Source organism: Piliocolobus tephrosceles, chromosome 16 (assembly GCF_002776525.5).
Source record: "Piliocolobus tephrosceles isolate RC106 chromosome 16, ASM277652v3, whole genome shotgun sequence".
NCBI lineage: Eukaryota > Metazoa > Chordata > Mammalia > Primates > Cercopithecidae > Piliocolobus > Piliocolobus tephrosceles.
Window position 1 is genome coordinate 38,790,992 of NC_045449.1, and position 16,940 is coordinate 38,807,931.

The following is a 16,940-nucleotide window of genomic DNA, read 5'->3' on the forward strand; positions in this document are numbered from 1 at the left end:
CTTCCTTCCTTTCTTTCTTTCTTTCTTTCTTTCTTTCTTTCTTTCTTTCTTTCTTTCTTTTCTTTCTTTCTTTCTTTCTTTCCATAGAGACAGAGTCTCACTATATTGCCCAGGCTGGTCTCAAACTCCTGGGCTCAAGTGATCCTCCCATCTCAGCCTCCAAAAGTGCTGGGATTATAGACATGAACCACCTGTGATCTTTCATTCCAGCAAAATCCTGATTGGTAGCACCCTAATCAGTGTCAGGACCCAGGCAGGAAGCACGTGGGCATAAGAAGGAGGGCAGAGACAGAAGACTCCTCGTAGCAGGCTCAGCCTCTATCTCATGGGCTAAAGAGGGACCCACTCTCCTTAGAAGGTGGTTTAAGGAACAATGGTGAACAAAATGAAATCCATGCCCTCATGGAACTTAGATTTCAGAGGGAGAGTTGAGTATCAATGAGTAGATATGCAAATAAATAATGAGTAAAATAAAAAAACACATAATATTTCAAATCATGTAAAGAAATGATACAGAGTTAGGGACTAGCAAGAGACTGGAGGTGGGGTGGCTAATTCAGATAGTGCAGTTAAGGTCATGGGCTGTGGCTTTATTTTATAAGTGCTACCCCCCACTGCACCCCATTGTGAATAAGGAAGCTGAGAGCCCTAAATGCTGCTGGCAGTCATCCTAATAACCATGGGGGAGGCCATTTTAGGATGAAGCCATTGCTGTAGATAACAGAACAGAAAAAGATAAAACTGAGTCTTTGATGCTGTGGTTAAGCCACCATACATCATTGATTCCTGAAGCCCACGCAGGTCTGGGCCTTTCAGTTAGGTGAGCCAGTGACTTGTTCAGGCCATTTTGATTTGGGTTTTCAATTCTAATAACCAAATACATCATAACTGATGCATGCTTCTAGTGGGCTATCATTCCCCAACCCGGCAGCTTATCCATCTAGCCACACACAGCTCTTCTCATGCGAATTCCGAGAAACCCATGTTTCTCCATCTTCCTACATTTCCATGCCGTTACCCCACGGAGGCACTTCTTAATGTACCTAACATATTAATGATACTTGACAAATATCTGATGAACTGAATTGAGAGAATAATCCAGAGAGCTGCTTAAGGAGAAAAGATGCACAAAGTCCTAGCCTCCCCAAAGACAAGGATATTCCAAAATAAAATTTTGCAGCCCTTTCTAGGTCACAGAAAGCTTTCACATACATTATGCCATTTAATCTTGTGATACCCCAGGGACCATCATTATCTTCATTTTATGGATGAAGAAATAGAGAATGAGAAAGGTTAAGTCAGGGGCATAGCAATTAGGTGATCCTCAAAGGTTTTCTGACTCCCAATTTCCCACTCTTGTCTGGGCTCTGAAAATAAACCAGGTGATGCAGTAGATGATCCAAATTCCAGGTAAGCCAGAAGAAAGACCAAAGTGATGTGCATAGGTTTATTGATCCAGGAGAACAAAGCTTTTAGAGATGACAGCAGGAAAAACATGTTTATCTAGGATCAGCCAGTCACTGGAAGGGCTGAAGATTTGTGTCAGGAACACAGAAGTCCTTTTTCTGTGCTGCTGCAACCAAAGCTGACTGTCAACCCCAAAGAATGAGGAGAAAGCAGAATAAAGGCTTGTATAGCACATTTCTCCTACCAATCCTCCCTCCACTTTATTACACTGGCAGTATGTTGGTTGTACATTTTCCATTGCACAATTCATCTTTTTAAATTTTATTTTATTCTCTTATTTTTGTTTTAGGGATGGGGTCTTACCATGTTGCCCAGGCTGGAGTGCAGTGGTTATTTACAGAGGCAATCATAACACACTGAGGCCTCAAACTCCTGGACCCAAGTGATCTTCCTGCCTCAGTCTCTCAAGCAGTTGGGACTACAAGTGCACACTACCATGCCTAGCTCTATTTATTTATTTATTTATTTATTTATTTATTTATTTATTTATTTTTCCAAACAGGGTATCGCTCTGTCATCCAGGCTGGAGTGCAGTGGCATGATCACAGCTCACTGCAACCTTGACCTCCCAGCTCAAGTGATCCTCCCACCTCAGTGTCCTGAATAGCTGGGACCACAGGTGTGTACCACCACTCAGCTAATTTTTAAAATTTGGTAGAGACAGGGTCTCCCTATGTTGTCCAGACTGTTCTCAAACTCCAGGGCTCAAGCCATCCTCCTGCTTCAGCCTCCTGAGTGCTGAGATTACAGGTGTGAGCCACCATGCCCAGCCTTTCATAAACTATTTTTATTTTTACTTTACAGCGAAGTTGTGACATTAGTGCAGAGTTTCCTATATACCCTCATGCCCAGTTTCTCCTGTTGTTAATCTTACATTAGGATGATGTATGAGTCCCAATGAGTGAACCAAAATCAATCAATTATTATGCACTAAAGTTCATACTTTGTTCAGATTTCTTTGTTTTTTACCTAATGTTCTTTGTTCCAAGAACTCATCCGGGAGACCACATTGCATTTAGTCATCCTGTCTCCTTAGGCTCCTCTTGGCTATGGTAGTTTCTCAGACTCTCCTTGTTTTTTCTAATGACCTTGTCAGTTTCCAGGAGTACTGGTTATGTATTTTGTAGAATGTCCCTGATATGGTTTGACTGTGTCCCCACCCAACTTTCATCTTGAATTGTAGCTCCCATAATTCCCACGTGTTGTGGGAGAAACCCAGTGGGAGATAATTGAATCATGGGGGCGGTTCCCCCATACTTTTCTCGTGGTAGTGAACAAGTCTCGTGAGATCTGATGCTTTTATAAGGGGAAACCCCTTTCACTTGCTCTCATATCCTCTCTTGCCTATCACCATGTAACACATGGCTTTTGCCTTCTGCCATGATTGTGAGGCCTCCCAGTCATGTGGAACTGTGAGTCCATTAAGCCTCTTTTTCTTTATAAATTACCCAATCTCAGATGTGTGTTTATCAACAGTGTGAAAATGGAGTAATATGGTACCTTAATTGGGATTCACCTGATTTTTTTTTTATATATGATTAGACTGGTATCATGAGTTTTTGAGAGCAAGACCACAAAGACGCAATGCCATTCTCATTGCATGTTACTAAGGGACATGACTTATCATGGTTGATGTTGACCTTGATCAGCTGGCTGAGGTGGTGTTTGTCAGGTTGTTCCACTATATATGTGCCTTTTTTTCCCTCTCTCCCCACTGGACTCTTAGGAAGGAAATCACTATGTGTGGCCTGCACTTGAGTAATGGGGAATTATGCTCTACCTCCTGGAGCGTGGAGTGTCTACACAAATTATTTGGAATTCTGCTGTGGGGAGATTTGGCTATTCTCCCCCATTACTTATTTATTTTGTCATTTATTTGTATCAGCATAGTCTCTTGGATATGTACTTTATACTTCGGGTATAATCCAATACTACTTTATTTATGTTGCTCAAATTGCTCTAGCTTTGGCCATGAGAAGTTCTTTCCATTGGCTGATTACAATTTTAACCCAAACAAATGTTCTGATGTCTTTCTACCTAAGAGTATGAACCAGAGTCAGGAGAACTGCGGGTTGTTTGTCACGCCATCTCTACCACAAATTTTTGTGTCACTTTGGTAAAAGCTCAATTTGTCTTCCCTTTTCTTCACCTGTACAGTGAACTTAACACCATCTGCTTCCCTTCGCCTCTGCTGTGGCTGTGAAACTGTAGTGAGATGACAAGTAGGACAGGACTCTGGAAAATTAAAAACAAAAACCAAGAAACATGCAAAACCAAAGCCTCACTTAAAATCTCCACTTCTTTTTCTCACTTGCATCTATAGAGCTTCACAATTCAAGCACACAATAAATATTTCCATATTTTCTGAGTAAATGAATGAGTGAAAATGCATACAGGCTTCTGAGCTGTAACTTCTGATAAGTAAGGGGGAAGAAGGGCCACAGGCCAGGTATACTGGAGCATACTGGCTCCAGCTCAGCTCATTTCAGAGTGATTTGGCAAACTTTGCGGGTAGTCCTGTGATGGGTGTATTAGTCCATTTTCTTTTCTTTTCTTTTCTTTTCTTTTCTTTTCTTTTCTTTTCTTTTCTTTTCTTTTCTTTTCTTTTCTTTTTTTTCTTTTCTTTTCTTTTCTTTTCTTTCTTTTCTTTTTTTTCTTTTATTTTCTTTTCTTTTGAGACAGAGTCTCACTCTGTCTCCCAGGCTGGAGTGCAGTGGCGTAATCTCTGCTCACTGCAACCTCTGCCTCCCAGGTTCAAGCAATTCTCTGCCCCAGCCTCCCGAGTAGCTGGGATTACAGGCGCTCACCAGCATGCCTGGCTAATTTTTTTGTATTTTTAATAGAGATGGGGTTTCATCATCTTGGCCAGGGCTGGTCTTGAACTCCTGACCTCGTGATCCACCCACTTCGGCCTCCCAAAGTGCTGGGATTACAGGTGTCAGCCACCGCGTCTGGCCGTGTTAGTCCATTTTCATACTACTATGAAGAAATACCTGAGGCTGGGTAATTTATACAGAAAAAGGTTTAATGGAGTCACAGTGCCACGTGTCTATGGAGGCCTCACAATCATGGTGGAAGGCGAAGGAGAATGTAGTAGTTTGTTTTCACACTGCTGATAAAGACATACCTGAGACTAGGCAATTTATACGAGAGAGGTTTAATGGACTCACAGTTCCACGTGGCTAGGGAGCCCTCACAATCACGGCAGAAGGCAAGGAGGAATAGATCACTTCTTACATAGATGACAGCAGGCCAAAAGAGCTTGCGCAGGAAAACTCTCATTTTTAAAACCGTCAGATCTCCTGAGACTTATTCACTACCACGAGAATAGCATGGGAAAGATCCACCCCCATGATTCAGTTATCTTCTACTGGGTTCCTCCCACAACACATGGGAATTATGGGAGCTACAAGATGAGATTTAGGTGGGGACACAGAGCCAAACTGTACCATTCCGTCCCTGGCCCCTCCCAAATCTCATGTCTCACATTTCATAATCAATTATACCTTCCCAGCAGTCCTCCAAAGTATTAACTCATTTCAGCATTAACTCAAAAGTCCACAGTCCAAAGTCCCATCTGAGACAAAGCAAGTCCCTTCTGCCTATGAGCCTGTAAAATCAAAAGCAAGTTACTTACTTCCTAGATACAATGGGGGTAGAGGCATTGGGTAAATACAGCCATTCCGAATGAGAGAAATTGGCCAAAATGAAGGGGATACAGGCCCCATGCAAGTCTGAAATCCAGCATGGCAGTCAAATCTTAAAGCTCTGAAATGATATCCTTTGACTCCATGTCTCACATCCAGGTCATGTTGATGCAAGAGCTGCCCACAGCCTTGGGCAGCTCTGCCCCTGTTACTTAGCAGGGTACAGCCTCCCTCCTGGCTGCTTTCACGGACTGGCATTGAGTGTCTGCGGCTTTTCCAGGCACACGGGGTAAGCTGTCAGTGGATCTACGATTCTGGGGTCTGGAGGACATGGCCCTCTTCTCACAGCTCCACTAGGCGGTGCCCCAGTAGGGACTCTGCGTGGTGCTCCGACCTCACATTTTCCTTTTGCACTGTCCTAGCAGAGGTTCTCCATGAGGGCCTGCCCCTGAAGCAAACTACTGCTTGGACATCCAGGCATTTCCATACATCCTCTGAAATCTAGGTAGAGGATCCCAAGACCCAATTCTTGATTTCTGTGCTCTCACAGGCTCAACACCATGCAGAAGCTGCCAATGTTTGAGGCTTGAACCCTCTGAAGTCATGGCCTGAGCTCTATGTTGGCCTTTTTCAGCCATGGCTGGAGCAGCTGTGATGCAGGGCGCCAAGTCCCTAGGCTGCACACAGCACTGAGACCTGGGACTGGCCCAAGAAACCCCTTTTTCCTCCTGGGCCTCCAGGCCTGTAATGAGAGGGGCTGCTGTGAAGACCTCTGACATGCCCTGAAGACATTTTCCCCAATGTCTTGGGGACTAACATTTGGCTCCTCATTCATTAGCCAATTTTCTGCAGCTGGCTTGAAATTCTCCTCAAAAAATGGAATTTTCTTTTCCATTGCATTGTCAGGCTGCAAATTTTCCCAACTTTTATGCTCTGTTTCTCTTTTAAAACTGAATGCCTTTAACAGCACCCAAGTCACCTCTTGAATGCTTTGCTATGTAGTAATTTCTTCCACCACGTACCCTAAATCATCTCTCTCAAGTTCAAAGTTCCACAAGTCTCTAGGGAAGGGGCAAAATGCTGCCAGTCTCTTTGCTAAAACATAGCAAGAGTCACATTTGCTCCAGTTCCAATCAAGTTCCTCATCTCCATCTGAGACAACCTCAGCCTGGATTTCATAGTCCATATTCATTATCAGCATTTTGGTCAAAGCCATTCAGCAAGTTTCTAGGGAGTTACAAACTTTTCCACATTTTCTTCTCTTCTTCTGAGCCCACCAAACCATTCCAACCTCTGCCTGTGACCCAGTTCCAAAGTTGCTTCCTCATCTTTGGGTATCTGTTCAGCAGCGCCCCACTCTGCTGGTACCAATTTACTGTATGAGTACGTTTTCACATTGCTAATAAAGACATACCTGAGACTGGGCAATTTACAAAAGAAAGAGGTTTAATGGACTTCCAGTTCCTTGTGACTGGGGAGGCCTCACAATCATGGTGGAAGGCAAGGAGGAGCAAGTCACATCTTACACAGATGGCAGCAGGCGAAAAGAGCATGTGCAGGGAAGCTCTCATTTTTAAAACCATTAGATCTCATGAGACTTATTCACTATCATGAGAACAGCATGTGAAAGACCCACCCCCATGATTCAGTTGTCTCCCACTGGGTCCCTCCCACAACACATGAGAATTATGGGAGCTACAAGATGACATTTGGGTAGAGACGCAGAGCCAAACCATATCAGAGGTGCAAAGGCACATCTTACATGGCGACAAGTGAGAGAGTGTGTGCAGGAGAACTGCCCTTTATAAAACCATCAGATCTCTTGACACTTATTAACTATCATGAGAACAGGAGGGTGGAAGCCACCTCCATGATTCAGTTATCTCCACCTGGTTCCTCCCATGACATGTGGGAATTATGGGAACTACAATTCAAGATGAGATTTGGGTAGAGACATAGACAGACCATACCAATGGGCAAACCCTGGGCTTGTGGACAGCAATGATGCATAAGCTACACAATTTACAATCTAGCAGGGGTCCAAACACACAAATAACTGTTCATAGAGAGTGGTATTTCTTATGGGTACCAGAAATGCATGTCTACTTTGTTATTTTCCATAACTTAAATCTCTATAAATGTCTCCATCACCACTCCTGACCAATCACTTAGTCAAGCCAATACCAGCCTGCCTCAGTCAGGAATTGCCTTCTCCTTTGATTCAGGTCTTTCTCCCTCCCAAAACACTCCTCCTTAGGACTGCATCTGAATTCTAAACATCATGCACTGAATAGGCATTAGAGGTGGGGAGGCATCTGATACCTGGGTGTCACCTGGCACCACTGTGCTGGCCTGTACCTGATGCTCAAGTATGGTTACCTGGGGTGGGGCTTACCTGCCCCACTCCTTTGCCATGGTGCTGGTGCCATCAGGATCTGCCTGCTGGCTGTCTTTGTCTTTAACGGAGATACAGGGAAAGTTGGAATTCTTTCACACAGCTTTGGAGGCTCAGGAAAGTGAGGGTGGCCACTTCAGATTCTTTCTGCTGTCAGCTTGTCTCATAACAGTCTTTGCCTTCTGTTCTTAGGCCACAGGGGTATAAGGAACACCTGCATGATGCCTGGGTCCCAGTCAAGAATTAGGGCACAGTTTCTGAACTCTTCAATACCCATACTTATCAGGGGACACTATCATCCTGCTCTCTTTGAAACTGACTCTGGGGAAGAGGGCCCCTTCTCAGGTGCATTCACCATCTGCTTTCCTGCTTTCATTCTAACCCTCTCATGTTCTTCCTCCTGGGAAATGGACATGGGTGGAGGGGAGCCTAGCTCAGCAAATTTTCTATTACATCAATACTGCTTAGACCTGGGCTAGGATGTTTATCTCAAGATGCAATAATTTGACAAAGTTCTTCCTGCTTTTTATTCTCATCTTGGACTCCAGAGACTTTTTATTGAGCCACCTGTATGCAGAAAGATCTCAAGAGGATGAAAGAGCCAGATGCAGTAATTGGGTGACACATCATAACCAATGAGCATAAAAGCAGCATCTTTTCCTTTCAGGAACATAACACAATGTGGAAAACAGGACAGAGGGGCAGTCGATGTCTTCATCAGGGACCACATTCTTGCAACAGAGTTAAGTGCACGATCCTTCAAAAAGAGCTGATCCTTCTCTTCTAGTCTGTGCTGGTTACTTTCTGAGATTAAATAATAATAGGAGCTTAGGTTTGCCTAACCCTTCACAATTTGCCAAGCAGGACCCTATAAGGCAAGCACTTTATCTCCCTTACTGCATTTGATTACTACATCCTCATGAGCAGGGAGGTCTAATGATCCTTATTTCACAGATGAGGAGACCAGGGTTCAGAGAAGTTAAGGGACTTGGCCCAGGCAAACCATAGAATGACAACAGTTGTTAGAACTGAACATCTCCAGTTTCTGTATTCTTTGTGGTGGGTGTACTCAAAAGTATGGCTCATCACCTTTAGAGAAGGAAGCAAATGGCAAGGCAGAAAGCCCATCTCACTGCCAGGGTTTCAGGGAAATTGCAATTATGTTACAATCAAGACAAAGGCACTAATTCTTCAGTGCTGGTAAACTGCTGCCCTTTAGGTCCATGGAAGGGAAGGGAGTGTGTATGTTGTAGCACAAAGGGTTTACGTTTAGGTATTATTTATTCATGCAACAAACATGAATTAAATGTCTACTAGTGCTGGGTGCTGTTTTGGGTGCTAGGGGTACAAAGGATGAGTACCACAAGATTTGAGCAGCTTATCTCTAGTAAGGGAGATATGTGAACAAGTAAGTGAAATCTGATCTTACGAGAATCTTAGAAGTTGACACAGCTCGATTTGGCTCAAAGGAGGGATTTTTTATTTTTTTCTTGAGACAGAGTCTCGCTTTGTCACCCAGGCTGGAGTGCAGTGGCGCAATCTTGGCTCACTACAACCTCCGCCTCCCGGGTTTACACCATTCTCCTGCCTCAGCCTCCCAAGTAGCTGGGACTACGGGCGCCCGCCACCATGCCCGGCTAATTTTGTTTGTTTGTTTGTTTGTATTTTTAGTAGACTAACACTGGGTTTCACCGTGTTAGCCAGGACGGTCTCGATCTCCTGACCTCGTGATCTGTCTGCCTCGGCCTCCCAAAGTGCTGGGATTACAGGCGTGAGTCACCGCGCCCGGGGGCTCAAAGGAGGGATTGAACAGTCCTGGGTATCTGCACCATGACAGAGGTAGGAGGTATCATAGAGGAGGTGCCTCTTGAGCCAAGACTAAAAATGAGTGGGTTTTTTAGGAGTGCAAAAGGCTAAAAAATTTATAAATAACTAAAAACAAATGAGTGGGTTTTCGCCAAGTGAATAGGGAGATGAGGGGAAGGGGCCCCACCTTATTTTTCCTAAATCAGACTCCCTAGGGGTGAGGCTGGGGAATCTGCATCCTAAGCCCGGCCTCTCTGTTATGGGGAAAGTCCTGAGGCATGAAGTGACGTGAAATATCTTGAGAAATGCACTTCCATGAAACTGAATCCTTATGTGCAGCAGGGAATTAAATGGAGATAAGACTGAAGAACTTGGAAAGAAGCTAGGCCCTCGATAGCCTTGTAAGCCATGCTGAGGGGTTAGAATTTTCCCTCTAAGCCCATGCTGACCAAAACAGCAGCCACAAGCCACATGGGTTGATAGAGCATTTGAAATGTAGTTAGTGTGAGCGAGGAATTTAATTTTTAACTTTTATTAATTTAAATTTAAAAACTGATAATTCAGTTCTTGGAAAGCTTTTTGTGTTTTTTATTTTTGAGATAGGGTCTCACTCTGTCACCAAGGCTGGAATGCAGTGGTGTGCCACCACGCTTGAGACAGGGTCCTGCTGTGTTGCCCAGACTGGTCTCAAACTCCTGGGCTCAAGTGATCCACCCACCTTGGCCTCCCAAAATGCTGGGAGTATAGGCGTAAGCCACCATGACTGGCCAGAAAACTTTTAAGTATGTTCAGAACGACTTGGATAAGTACATCTACACTGTCAGTTGTGAAATCTAAAGACAAATCGAGTCATTTCAGTGAAAATATAACATCTGAATTGAGGTGTGCTGTAAGTGAAGAAATATACGCCAGATTTAAAATATCTGGCATGAAATATTAATGATTTTTGTATTGGTTACAGGTTGAAATAGTACTTTTGATACATTGGGTTCAATAATATACATTTTTATGTGAATTTGACATTTCTTTTTACTTTTTAAATTTTCTAGTAGCCACATAATATTACATATGTGGTCCATATTATATTTCTATTAAACATTACAGATAAGGACAATAAGAGCATGCATCAGATTCCCTGGAGGGCTTAAGATGCAGTTTCCCTGGACTCACCCCCAGAGAGTCTGATTTAGGAGAAAGAGGGTGGGTCCTAAACATTTTCATTACTAACTAGTTTCCAGGTACTGCCACTGCTGGTGGTGGCGGTTTGGATACCTCACCCTGAAAACCTTTCCTTATCATACTTGGTGACCAATTGGATATATCAAGAGAGGGAGAAGTCTATGAAGACTTCCAGGTTCCTGCTATGACTATCTGAGTAGACAGGGACTAAAAAGAGGAGAAGCTTATTTGGGAAAGAGTAGGATAGGTTTAGTTTGGGATATATTGAGTTTGAGGTCCCTTTGGAACTCCTAGGAGGAAATATCTGAAGAGTAATTGTGTATCTATGGATCTGGAACTCAAGAAAGAGATCACACTGTAATTAAAGATTTGAAAGTCATCAGAATTTAGTTGGCCCTAAGTATGAGCGATATTGCCCAGAGAATCAGTGCAGTACGAGAAGGAAACAAATCCCAGGATAGATTCCTGTAGTGAAGCTATGTTTTGATAAAAATCATTAGTGTTCAAGAAAAAGAAGATAGGCATAAATTTCCACTTGTCGTTTTTAACCATCTGCCTCGTGTGTTTGATCACAGTGACCAAGGTTTAGGGAACAGTTTCACAGGGCTTCAAGATCCTTCTTAAGATTCGAATCAATGGTTAGCTGTTTCATCAATGACACAGAAGAAGTTAAACAAAGACTTTATTTATAAATTTGATTATTAATAAAATAGGCTTGACCAAATAACAGAAACCCCAGAGCTCCAATTTCTTCATCTATAAAATTGGAACACTGATACTTCTCTCACAGAGTTGCTAGGAAAATGGCAATAATATATGTGGAGCATGGCACCTGATCTACCCAGAATAGCATCTCAATAAAGGTAATTATTATTGCTATAAGACCAGCTTCCAGGTGAATCTACTTCCCTAATTAAACCTTATGGGAGAGGGGCCAAGGAAAGACTCCATTCACATGGAATTCCACCGCATGCAAAAGAGTGATTTAAAGCACTGAAAATAGCAATAATAATTTCCGTACTATTGTAATAGTAATTTTATAATTCAGAGGGGGAGAAACCCAATTACTTAGGACAATGTGTATTGTACATGGTTTCACTGTGTTTTTGTAGCAATGGAAGTAGAAAGAAAATAGCCTTCCTATATGCTAGACAGGCTGGATATATTATTTCATTAAATTTCAATATAATACCTTTAAAATAAGGTCACAGTGAATGGCTCCAAGTGTTTCCTGGGATGAACTGGGTCTCTTTGATCCCAAGAAATACCATCACTAAGGCAGTCAAAAGCTGGGTCATTGCAAGTGGCTTGTTGTCATGTATTCAGAGTAGCAGATGGCTGGCCACAGTTCTGATTCAATTGATGGGCATAGCCAGACCTGGTAGACAAGCACAATCTTTCTTTTGTTCATTTAAGCCATTTTCTCTATCACTCTCTTCTGTTCTCATTTTCTTTGGGAGCCTCAGCACTTTCTTTGATATGCCTGCTATTTTCTCCCAAACAAAACCCTTCTCCACCTGAGACAGAAAGTCTTCCTCACATTACCTTTAATCTGAATATCACTTTTAGCGTCTTAACCAGAGAGGCTTATCAAGTACAGCTGCTTTGATTTAGATGTGGTCTGGAAAGAAGAACAGATTGAATTTGTGGGACATGACTGACATCTCTCCTAGTCCTCCTCTACTTTTCTTTCCAGAGGATTCATCCTTCTCCAGGTCCTGGTGTGCTAATGAAATAGACATTTTGTTTGTTTGTTTCTGCTAGGCACAAAAGGAGACCCAACTGTATTTATGAACGGTTTGTTTTCAAGGTGGGCTGAACAGAATCAAAGCCACAAATTCCACCAACGAGGGCCCAAGATGTATAAAAGAACAAAGGAAACCATTAAAAATCACAAAAATAAAATCAGAGGCCCATGAGATTCTCTGTAGTTATTTTATTAAGGAGTGGAAGGAGATTATTTTATATACATACAAATGTATGTCATTAACAAATTTTGTATTATTTACCAAATGCCCAGGTATGCTGTGCTGTTTTAAAAAAAAGTGTATCTAACCCTGTTCCATACCTCCTTCCTAACCTCTACTACTTGGCCACAGAGAACCTACCAAGTGATCAACAAACACACTTTTGTCTGTAAACACTTCTCTGAATATTACCTATACCTCCAGGCCTTAGTTGAAATCCAAGGTAATTGTGTGCCCTCTGTTATGGTCTGAATGTTTGTTTTACCCCCAAATTCATATGTTGAAATCCTAACCCCCAAGGAAAGATAGTTTTTTTGTTTTGTTTTGTTTTTGTTTTTTTGAGATGTAGTTTCCCTCTGTCGCCCAGGCTGGAGTGCAGTGATGCAGTCTCACTCACTGCAACCTCCTCTTCCCAAGTTCAAGTGATTCTCCTGCCTCAGCCTCCCAAGTAGGTGGGGCTACAGGCGTGCACCATCCTGCCCAGCCAATTTTTGTGTTTTTAGTAGAGACCAGGTTTCACCATATTGGTCAGGCTGGTCTCAAACTCCTGAACTCATGATCTACCCTTGTAGGCCTCCCAAAGTGTTGGGATTACAGGCGTGAGCCACCGCGTCTGGCCAGAAAGATAGTATTAAGAGCTGGAGCCTTTCAAAGGTGATTAGATCATGAGAGCAGAGCCTTCATGCATGGGATGGGGATGCTTACAACAGAGGCCTGAGGAGCTTGTCTGTCTCTTCCGCCACCTGAGGACATAGCAAGACAGTGCCATCTATGAGGAATGGGGTCTCTACAGACACTGAATCTGTTGGCACCTTGATCTTAGATTTCCCAGTCTCTAGAATTATGAGAAATAAATATGTGCTGTTTATAAGCCACTTAGTTCATGGTGTTTTGTTACAGCAGCCTGAATGGACTAAGGCATCCTCTTACTCTCCTACAGCTTAGGGTCAGATGGTAGGACAGGGGTTCTCCTTGTTTGCCATTGTTACATCCAGACAATTATTTCTCTATCCTCTTATTAAAGCAAAACTAAAACAAAAACACACAACAACAACAATAAACCCAGCTCCTTTGAAGCTCATGATGTTATACCTTATCTTCATCTCCCCTTTCTCATCTGATTTCTTTTCCTCATTTGCTGAAGTATTAAGGACCTGGTTCAGGGTCTTTGTCTCTTGCAACCCATGCCATTAATCTTCATAACTTTTGAAAACAGGTATGCAGCTTGTTCCAAACCTTCTGCATCCACTCATTGGCCATCTCAACTCTACATCAGCCCACAAACTCATGACCCCACCCTAAATGTTGTTGTATCAACATATCTTAACTCTTCCAAAATCATGATTTTACAGATCCATATTTTAGACCACATTTTCCTACCTTGCCAGGACTTCTTCAGCCTCATGGAGGCCACCAATCAATTAATCTACTTATTTTTTTCCTTTGTCCTACTGCCCTCTCTTGACATCACTTATGTCTTTATGACTTGTATTTCATGATTTGTCCATATCGTCACCCTTTGCCACTGCCTTTATTTATATTAATTTATTTATTTAGAGATGGAGTCTTGCTGTGTCACCCAGGCTGGAGTGCAATGGTGCAATATTGCCTGACTGCAACCTCCACCTCCCAGGTTCAAGCGATTCTCCTTCCTCAGCCTCCTGAGCAGCTGGAACTACAGGCATGCGCCACCACCCTGGGCTAATTTTTGTATTTTCAGTAGAGACGGGATTTCACCATGTTGGCCAGACTGGTCTCAAACTTCTGACCTCAAGTGATCTGCTTACCTTGGCCTCCCAAAGTACTGGAATTTCAGGTGTGAGCCACTGTGCCCGGCCACCACCTTTAACTATTTTGCCTTTCTCTCCTTTCATCACATTTACACACAGAACATCACATTTACACACAGAACAGTTTCTGTACCAGTACCTCTGGGAATGGATATAGAAAAACCACACAATGGAGCAAATTACCATCACTTTAAATGAAAGATAACTCACTTCCAACGCATACAGCACGATGCCTAGGATTTCTACTGTAACTCTCTAGTAAACTTGATCTCTATTATGGTTAATTTTATGTGTCAACTTGACTGGGTTAAGAGACACCCAGATAGCTGGTAAAACATTACTTCTGGGTATATCTGTGAGGGTGTTTCTGGAAGAGATTAGCACTGGATCAGTAGTCTGAGTAAAGAAGATCTGCCCTCACTAATGTGGTCAGGGATCATTCAATCTTTCGATGGCCCAAATAGAACAAAAAGGCAGAGGAAGGCCAAATTCTCTCTCCTTGAGCTGGGACATTCATTTTCTCCTGCTCTTGGACATCAGAACTCCTGGTTCTTGGGCTATTGTACTTTGGGACTTACACTAACTAGCACTGTCTTTCTCTCCAGGTTTTACCCCTGGCTCTATGGAGTCTTATTCTTAGAGCCTGTGTTGATAGTTGTGTGTGTGTGTGTGTGTGTGTATGTGTGTATGCACATGTGCATATACACAAATCCACTCTCTGGCCTTCTCCACCCGCTCTGTGCCTCTGTTTCCTGGCAGCACTGGCCCATATGCATCTGTGAGCTCATTTGCCCCTTGTGTTCCTGTTGGACCCAGCCAATGGGATGTTTCTGCAGGAAATCAAAGGGAAAGAGGAGAATGAGGACGTCATATGTAAGTCCCAGCTTTAGCCCATCTGGATTGCTGTGGGTTGACTATGTGCCTCTATCAAAAGGCTGCCACTCCCATTGGGAGCCTTCTATGTTCAGCTCTCCTCTCAGGGTTCTGGAACTGCTCCTTCCTCTGGCTTCTTCAGCCCTAGGGATAGTAAACTTCCAACTGTTTTTAACCCTGGCAGAATTGCACTGTCTTTTTCTGTTTTCCTAAGCCTTGCCCACACCTTTGTAAATAGTCTCTTTATAAAATTCTGTTCAAACAACTTAGTTTGAGTGTGCCATCAGATTCTTGCTGGGTTCCTATAGTTTCTCCTCTACCTGAACTATAAATATTTAAATTCCTCAGGCTTTGGTCTTAGACCCTTTTCTTTCTATGTTTTTCCTAGTTTACTTCAATCACTTCTATTGTTGTACACTGACACTCTAATAAACTATATCCCTGGCTGAGAACTCTCCTTTGATTTTGAGACTTGTATAGCCAGCTGTCTATTTGGAAGTCCTGTGGACAGTAACCATGCAAAAAGAGCATGCTCCATTCCCTGGTGTAAGTGTTACTGTCTGCCTAGCATCTGCTTATTACTATTGTCAATTCTGAGACTCTTGTTACAGCAGGACTCCAGCTATTCCACTCCAGGTCCTTCCCCTTACCCCCAATCTTTTGTATTTTCTCTTCTTCTAAATTGGCCTCTACCCAAAGGCAGTAGGGACAGTTTATTCAAAGTACAAGGTATTCTCAATTAAAAGAGGACTTTGTTCTGAAAGCTTATCAGGAGTTTAGAATTCTTAATGCTTTTCCCCATAGAACTTATGCTATAGCTTATGCCTCGATTTTTAGTTTACCTCACAAAGATTGCTGAAGGCATATTGTACTCGTAAGCTTCCCAAGGGCAATGATTGTATCTAGTTTATCTTTAAAAACAGCTTTATTGAGGTAAGAGTCAAACATCATGCACTTTGTCCACTAAAAGTAAATAACTCAATGTTTTTTAGTATATTCATAGTATACCATCATCACAATCTAATTTTAGAATATTTTCATTCCTTTCTGCAAAACAAATCCCACACCCATTAGCAGTCATTTTCTCATCCTACCACACCCCATTTCTAGGCAACCACGAATCTACTCTCGGTCTCTATAGATTTGCCTATTTTGGACATTTCATATAAGTAGATTGATACAATATATGGTCTTTTGTGACTGGTGTCTCTCACTTAGCATCATGTTTTTAAGGTTTATCATGTTGTAGTATATATTAGTACTTCATTTCTTTTTATTGCCAAATACTATTCTATTATATAGATATATGACTTTTGTGTATTCATTCATTCATTGATGGATGTTTAGCTTGTTTCCACTCTTTGGCTATAAGGAATAATGCTGCCATGAACTTCACGTATTTTGTGTAGAAATAAGTTTTCATTTCTCTTGGGTATATAGCTAGGAGTGGAATTTTCAGGTCATGTAGTAACACTATGCTTAACTTTTTGAATAACTGTCAAATAATTTTCCAAAATAGTTGTACCATTTTACATCCTTGATTAATAGATATTTATTTCAGCACTTTATGTCTTCTTCCTGCTTTCTGGCCTCCTCTGTTTCTGATAAGAAGCTCGTTTAAATCTTACTGGGTTTCTTTTGATGTGAGGAGGTGTTCTTACTGTTTTTCAAGATTATTTGTGGCCGAGTGCGGTGCCTCATGCCTGTAATCCCAGCACTTTGGGAGGCCAAGACAGGTGGATCAGAAGGTCAGGAGATCAAGACCATCCTGGCTAACATGGTGAAACCCCATCTCTACTAAAAATAATAATAAAAA

The 16,940-nt window shown here is 42.4% G+C and overlaps 1 long non-coding RNA gene across 4 annotated transcripts in view; it reads left to right on the top strand.

Moving 5' to 3' along the window:
• The first annotated feature begins 2,026 nt into the window (after positions 1-2,026).
• The window catches only part of LOC111537601, a 69,535-nt gene continuing 54,621 nt past the window's right edge, over positions 2,027-16,940 (top strand). For 2 of the 4 annotated variants that reach the window (XR_002730051.1, XR_002730054.1), the window contains exon 1: positions 2,027-2,086. This is a non-coding gene — a long non-coding RNA (uncharacterized LOC111537601). Of the gene's footprint in view, positions 2,087-9,184; positions 9,349-16,940 lie in introns of those variants that run through there. The other 2 variants (XR_002730052.1, XR_002730053.1) reach the window with 2 other exon arrangements.